The following is a 7,983-nucleotide window of genomic DNA, read 5'->3' as shown; positions in this document are numbered from 1 at the left end:
GAGGGCAAATAAGTAGCCTACTTACAAAAGCTACATCCAGACTGAAAAGTGGTCGACATTGCAGGTTATTCTCCCTCTGCAGTCAATCAACTATTCAGGTGCAGTGAATTGAAATCTAAAGAAAGCAGTGCAGTTTCTCTGAGTCAAGGCTATTACAGTGGGACCTCATTATTTGCTGTGCTTCTGTACAGGGGACACAGTCTGTCATTATGTTGTGTCAGGGTCGAGATGTGGGAGGTTGATTTTTGTCTGAAGTTTGTATGAGTTTCAGTCTCGCCTCTCACTTTTCATATTTTACAGGGGGGGAAAAAGAGGAACACCCATTTTTCCTAGACTACATCCTATCACATTTTAGCATCTAATCGTGAGGAAATGTATATGCATGTTAGCAGAAAGGGTTATTGCCAATATTCCTCAAAATTGCAACAACAGTATCAAACTTGACTTGAATATTTGGTTTCACCTGTTGGCATGTCTGCTACTGTTACCTTATGGCGCCTCCCTATCCCTCCAGTGAGACAGACAGACAGACAGACAGGGGGTTTGGACTGGAGCCCAGCTGTCCTGAAGGACCTGCCGAACACGATACCTGTGTGGAGGAACTCCAACGTCTTAGCCCCCGGGTTCCCAGGAGAGAGCAGGGGAGGAGAGTTGTGAGTCGACCCACCACTGTTCTTCTTATCGTGTTCCCATTTCTTTTGTGCTCCTCGGTTACCCACACATACCCCGAGGCCACTGAGCTCTCCTCCGCCATCAATGAACCTGGCCAGTCCCTTTCTGTGCTAAATGAGTCCTCTTTAAGATCATGTTTGATGCGCTGACAGCCAGAACCAAAACACTGTAAAAGAAACCGAGTTTGACATCTTTTAATTGTGTGTCAGAAAGTAGTGATTGTGGGTCTTGAGCTGGTTTGAGATCATGCTGCTGATAGGGTCATTTGCTCAAGCGAAGGATGTGATGAAAGCGCTGGTGTTGGTAGCTTAGTAGTAGGAATCCCTGGAGACTAGTATGCTAGTGGCTCCCCTCTCCATAAACATGTGGAGATTCCTCCAGCACTGCACAGTTGAACAAGTATTTGTTTCAGTAAATTACCTTAAGTGTCCTCAAATGTAAAAGTAGTAGCAACAGTTTAAAAGCAACAAAATAGTTTTTCATTCAGAAAGTATTTACCGGTACTCCTCTGGCCCTGTCATAAAAAGGCCATGTTTCAGAATACATGGCAGATGTGCCTGAAATGAATATGTATTAGGAATTCACAGTAATTGATTTCCATCTGTGTATGTACAGAGCTGCTTGTGATCACATCTGCAGATCTGATTTAGGATCATGGAGCATTTGAAATCGAACATCTATCAAGCTGGATTTATTTTCTGTATTTCAAATGACAGCTGAATAGATCAGTGGTGTACATGATGCAGTGGATTTTGCAATGATGATTGACAGTGAGTGAACAGCCTCAGCACCAGACTTGTTATTTTTGTCACAAGTGATGCATTGTGGTAGAAATTAGACTACTACAGGTCAACAACAAAGAACCCTTTAGCGGCAAATTGTACGTTGCTTACCTTCTCAGTTATTTTTCATGTTAATCAGATTAGATCATTTCTTTAACTGTTTTATATTCAGATTTTTTGTTGTTGACTATAACAAATGCAAATGACCACATGCTATTCAAATGAGCAAAATGTGATCATTAATAACTACACTGACATTTTGGTTTTCATTTACTTGATGCAGAGAACATACTGCAATGTGACATAACGTCTATCAGGATGTTTGGTGTTGAAAGTCTGAGGAAGCCTGGCTGGATTATCTTGATAAATAAAATAAAAATAAAAGTGCCCTCACTTTTATTTTTGTTGGTAATTATTAGGTGGAAGAATGGGACATATTCAGTGAACCCTATAATTATAGAGGAAGGTATAGGAGAGGTTTTAATTTATATCTCCAATAGTTCTGTAAAAATCAACAGAAAACACTGACGGAACGGGTGGACTCCTGATCTGCACTTGGATGAATGACTTCCTTGACGAGCTGTTATTCATCACGACCCGCTCTCCTGTACTGCAGGGTCTGCTCTCCTGTACTGCAGGGTCTGCTCTCCTGTACTGCAGGGTCTGCTCTCCTGTACTGCAGGGCCTGCTCTCCTGTACTGCAGGGTCTGCTCTCCTGTACTGCAGGGTCTGCTCTCCTGTACTGCAGGGTCTGCTCTCCTGTACTGCAGGGTCTGCTCTCCTGTACTGCAGGGTCTGCTCTCCTGTACTGCAGGGTCTGCTCTCCTGTACTGCAGGGTCTGCTCTCCTGTACTGCAGGGTCTGCGGGAGTATTAATCTCTTAAATGAGCCATGCTGCAGAGTTGGATGAAGCCCTACTTGCTAGATGTAGTTTTCTAATTAAAACTGTCCCATTAGGCTGTAATTGGTGCTGTGCTATCTGCGGTTGCGATGTTGTATGGGAGGGGAGCGAGGAGGAGGAGTGGGTCTGAGATGGTATCAGGCCGCGGAGACAGGAAGACTCTGTGTAATCTTGTCAGGTTGGAGATCGCTGCTGTGATCAGGCTGACTGGGCTCTACTTGTCTGCTGGAGCTTTATGGAGATTATGAACTGAACTGCTATGAACTCCTCTTATCTGACAGATTTAGCTTTGCTGTTCCCACTGGAACCTGGATTTCACCTGGGTGGTGGTTACATCTTGGCAGATTGAACATAAAAAAGGCACTGTTGTGATTTTGAATGTGTGAATATCTGAGGAGATGCAGGGACGTGGCTATTTTTAAGTCAAATCTCAGGGGAAAGGGGAGGGGGGTGGAGGGCTTTGGAGAGTAACATCAGGAGAGGCCAAGCATCTGAAGACACGTTTCTCTACTAAGGAACAAGAGTTCAGTCAGATCAAATAGCCTAGTTTCTTTTAAATTCTGTTTTTCCTCATGTTCTCTCAGTTTCAACAGCTACGGCTGAAGTACCACAAGAAGCGATTAAAATATTAGATTTGCCCGGAGGGGAAGGCTTCTCTTCAATGTTGATCTGCTGAACGAGTGAAGTAACAGATTTAGACTGCAGTGGTGTCCAGACTGCTAAGATGGTGTGACTTCATCCGCCATACCTTGTGCAAAGCTGCATAGCCCAACTGCTGAGAAAATCCAAATCAGTAGCAAGGCGGATCACTTAGGAAAATGTAATAAATCCATAGGAAGAGTATTTTTTAATAGTCTGGGGGGGGGGTCTATGTGACCATGGCCAGAATGAGAAATGCTTAGCAAACCTGAACTGTACATAAGAATCGGGGGACAGTGAGAAGAGTATTATTACATTACACATATTGTCACTCAAAATACAATAAGAAAACAGTCCCAGGACCCCGGTCTGAAATGCTATGAAACTCTCCCAGTGTATTTTCCAGCTGAACCCAAGCTTAGTAAGTAAATAGGAATGTTGCACAGCACAGAGACACGCTGACATTTGCCAGATGCTCTGTGCTAATTAGGGCCAAGTATTCCCTCTTGTATGGAGTGTGTGAGAAACCGTAAGTGCACCGCTGCCCAACCTATCAGACCTGCCTCGGGTGGAGCCCTGTGTTTGTACTCCAAACACTTGAACATAACAAACTCTGCTTTGTTATTTGCTTTGTAGGCCACGACTGTTAGTCTGAGCAGGAATTTGTCATTTCACTTTGCATACATGTAAAGTGGAAATATTCCAACGGTCTTTGCTCGAGGTTATGTAGCTTGTCAAGTCAGGGTTCCCGCTAATAGGGAATCTGAATCTCAACCTTTTCATATCAAGGACCCCTCATTTAGTCCACATTAGGGCCACGGACCCCCATTTGATGAGGTTTTGTCTCTCAAACCAATCTTGGAGGAATAGCGTGATCCTCCCTCGCGCTAGGTTCTGCCACGCTGTCAGGTGAGAAGGAGTGGCTGGCGACTGCACATGTGTCGGAGGAAGCATGTGCTAGTCTACAGCTCTCCCCAGATCGGCAGAGGGGGTGGAGCAACGCCCGGGACAGCAGGGGGAATTGGCCAAGTACAATTAGGGGAGAAAAAAGTGTGTGCTGAGCAGCAAACCATGAAACCATGCACATCCACACATCATCCCTCTCCGGTGTGAAATGTATCATCCAACCTGCAGGTGTTCAAATCTAAGCCCTCAAACCACCTCCCAGTTTCCAAATATAATCTATTCAAAGAACTGGCCCTAAGCCCTCTCTGCCCTCTCCACCCTCAAAATGCTGGTCCCCCCCACACCACCATTTCTAGGCAATGCAGAACAGGAAGTGAAAGGAGACCTTAAAGCTCCAGCCACCTCCCCCCCCCCCCCCCCCCCCCCCCTCCTCATGCCCTGCCCTCCCAGGGCTGCAGTGTGCTCTGTGTCCTGGCTCCTGTCCAGGCTCTGGCGCTGTGATGGGGAGGGTCATGCTTGTGTCTGACCCCGGCCCTGCATGTTAGATGTTGTTATTATTAGCGCTCCCCATGCCCCCCGGGCTGCCAGTCCCCAAAGCAGGAGGAACCGCCGGGCTCTGGAGAGGCTCTCGACCTGGGGAACAGCTGTGTGGGTTAGAGGCCCCACGCCTTCCCCTGAGAGCACCGCACCGACCCGCCAGGAGGTACAGCTTCTATACTCTCACAACCCCATCACACTCTGCTACACACCATGACCAGATGGCTCCTGACCAGGACCAACACCAACAAACCCCACTTCACATCAGGCACTTTGCACTGGTTCCCTTGCCAGTGATTGCTCCATGTTAGTGGACACACTGTCTAATTTATTTATGGATGGTTTTATGAACGTACCTGTGGGTTTTAGTGTAAGCCCTGAGGCACATTATGCTGCTGTCAGGTGCTGCTTGTATTTCCGAAATGCCAACTTTTCAGGAACTAATAAAAGCAGCCTTGTTTTCAGATTGACCACCATGCATGTTTCATTTGATCCAAAGTGTTTTGAAAGAGTTGTCTCCATATAGAGCACCATGTCATTCTTCAGTTGAAGTTAACGCATGAATGAGGTTTTCACCTGACAGGGACGATCCACTGCATAGTAGTCTATGATAGATACTGTTTTGTTTTGATAAGCCATTGATTGGTCTGTCAATGCATTACAATTGCAAGATGGCATATTCCTCGCTCCAGCAACGAGGCAGTGTCTTTAAAAGCCTATACCTTCCCCGCCGTACCATCTTAATTCTGCCTATTCTTGGCAGTTCTCGAGGGGCCTTTCTAACTGTGTAAATAGCTCTGGGAAATTGCGCGTGGCCTTTGACTGTCTCCGTAATTGCGAGCCTCTTGCAGTATTTTGCTTGGCAGTCTCATGGGTTAACCCCTGAGGGCTGGAGGCCTGCAGCGCTCCGTCTGACTGGCAGAGGGGCTCCTCAAAGACCCGCTTGTTCACCTCCCAGCCCGGGCAGCACTACGCCTGCTGCTGCTCCTCCGCTGGACCAGAGGCCGAGTGGGAGGCTGTGCAGGGCCACGCTCAGTCTTATCGCCACACCGGGATAGTCAATAGCACTCGTAGCATTCTCACCCCTGCCAGCCAGCACCGCCACTCAGCCTGGGTTTCAGCCATAATCGGTTCATATGAACGCCGCTGCAGTAAGTGGTTGATGACCAGCTTCCCTGACAACCCTTTTGCCATAGTCCCATGAAATTGAAAAGGTGGACCGCTGCTCTGGTTAATGATGTGCAGATGGGTACACTTAGTTCTGTGATATTCAATGTGTGTTTGATGTGATTGTGCACTTCTGTTCTGTTGACGCAAAGTATTTCAAATGTCAACCTGTCAATTCCACAATGGTATCATTGATTGGTTGATTTACAGTAACGCTCATTACAAAATTTCAAAAATGTACTTGGCTGTACTAACCATGAAGGAGAGAGAAAGATTAGGTTGCTAAAGAGCGAGCGTTCAAAGGCAGCCAAAAATAATGTACGATGTTCAACTGATTTAATCTGACAGAAAATCAAGTTAATCCTGCGCTATTTAGAAGGTTTTCACGTCCAGAGCGCTGTTTGATTTTGAACGTCTTCATATCAGAAGAATTTGAGGGTGGAGATGTGGATGTATAGTGGAGGAGTGAAGTAGAAGGTGCAGCCTGGCCTGTCTGAGGTGATTGATGATGTTGCCATATGAAATGGTCTGTAAAGATGCAGCCGCTTTTGGAGTCACAACAGAAAGTGTAGAGAAAAGACAACATGTGCAGTTCTCTACTTTGATTCCCACATTGTTCTCGCCAGCTCTGCTCCCCGTAGGCCTGAGAAAGTACTCTCTACACCCCAGACAAAAGTGCACAGGCAGAAAAGACATCTCAAGGCACAATAGCTCTTTATGTAAAGCTGTCAAGTGGTATTGATTTTATTTCATATTTCTGACAGACAACATAAAATCGTTGCTTCATGTCAAGCTGGGTCCCAGAGATACAGTAGCATTGGCACTGCCAGTATCATTCAGTTCTTTGGTACAACCGTTTCGAGACATCTCAGAGACATTTACTGCGGCTAATTGAGTTCTCTAAACTCTGAACATTTCAAAACATGTTTCCCCCCCCAAAAAATAGGCCTATATACAATAACACGAAAAAACAATCAACTTCTATTTTGTTTGGTTCAGTTCATTCTCAAGTTTGTGTGGCGGCTCACAAAGCAACATTGGTTGTAACTTGTTACAGTATCTTTTTTCTCAGCGGGACAGAGGATGGATGGGAGGGAGGATTGGAGCGACAGGCAGGGGGAGCTGCTTTGTCTCTGGCTCTTTTGGGGGATCAGCAGCTGGTAATCAGCCCCGGCTCTGAACCCTACCTGTGCACCCTCCATCATGTCTGTGTGTCACACAGCCACCGTGAGCGCCTCATCAACCGCTGCTCGCGTGCAACCTCTGATCAGGCTTGACCTGCAGGCTGATTTAGTGAGGACATGCCACAGCTACCAGCACCGTAGGAACCTTAAGGACGTTCGTATATTGTGCTTCCTCTTTAACATTTGTCATGGCTTTATTTAGACCAGTGGTTCTCAGACTTTTTCCACGTCAAGGACCCCTAAACTGACACAAATTAGACCGTGGACCCCCATTTGATAAGATTTTGTCCCACGGTCCCCCATCAGATCAGATTTTAGATGTTTTATTACAGAAAGTGTATGAAACCATGCATGACCAAAATAGTTATATATTATGTCATTGTGGATGGTATTATAGTGAAAATAAATTATCCTCTTTTTTACTGGGCACCCCCCTGATCCCCTTCAAGGACCCCTGGGGGTCCCCGGACCCCACTTTGAGACTCCCGGTAATTTTGTGTTGGACTGTGGCGACTGACACTGTGTACAATAACTCAAATGGATGAATAACAAGCACATCATATGAACACAAATGTAGCATATTATTTCCTTCATTAATTCCATGTTTATCCGATGATTGATCTGGATTTGAGACAACAGAAGGAGCAGCCCGTGTTGCCCACATGTGACCATGTGGATGCTGCGTGCTCCCTGTTGAGAACACTAAGCTCTGTGTATGCACTCCTCTTGCGGAGGATAACAGCCTCTCCAGGCCAGGTTAGGAGTGGGGCTCCCCGCAGCTGCCGCCTGTGAGGCTGATTAGTGCGGTGATGAGCGAATGAGGGCCAGGGGAGCTGCGAGCACACAGCACACCCTCTGAAAGGGTTAAGCAGGCGGTTAGGGAGGACTGCTCTATGTCCAGGATGTTGAGTGCTGCGGTGCCATGGTGTGCTGTTACACTGCATGAGGCCTCCGCTCCACTTGGGTTCTGATTGGGCCTGTAAGATCACAGCCCCCCCCCCCCCCCCCCCTTCCTCTCCACCCCCCCCCCCCCCCCCAGCCTCCTCCCCGAGGGGTTCTCCCTCCACATCCTCCCTGCTGATTATCACCACTGCCAGAGCTGCCTCTCTCGCACTCCAGCTGCTGTCCACACTCTGGCTCTGGGGCTAATTTAACCAGGCTGCAATGGAGGGAGAAAAGTTTCTCACACGGCCCC

This window comes from Poromitra crassiceps (genome assembly GCF_964638095.1).
Source record: "Poromitra crassiceps genome assembly, chromosome: 6".
Lineage (NCBI taxonomy): Eukaryota > Metazoa > Chordata > Actinopteri > Beryciformes > Melamphaidae > Poromitra > Poromitra crassiceps.
This window is presented reverse-complemented; position numbering follows the sequence as displayed.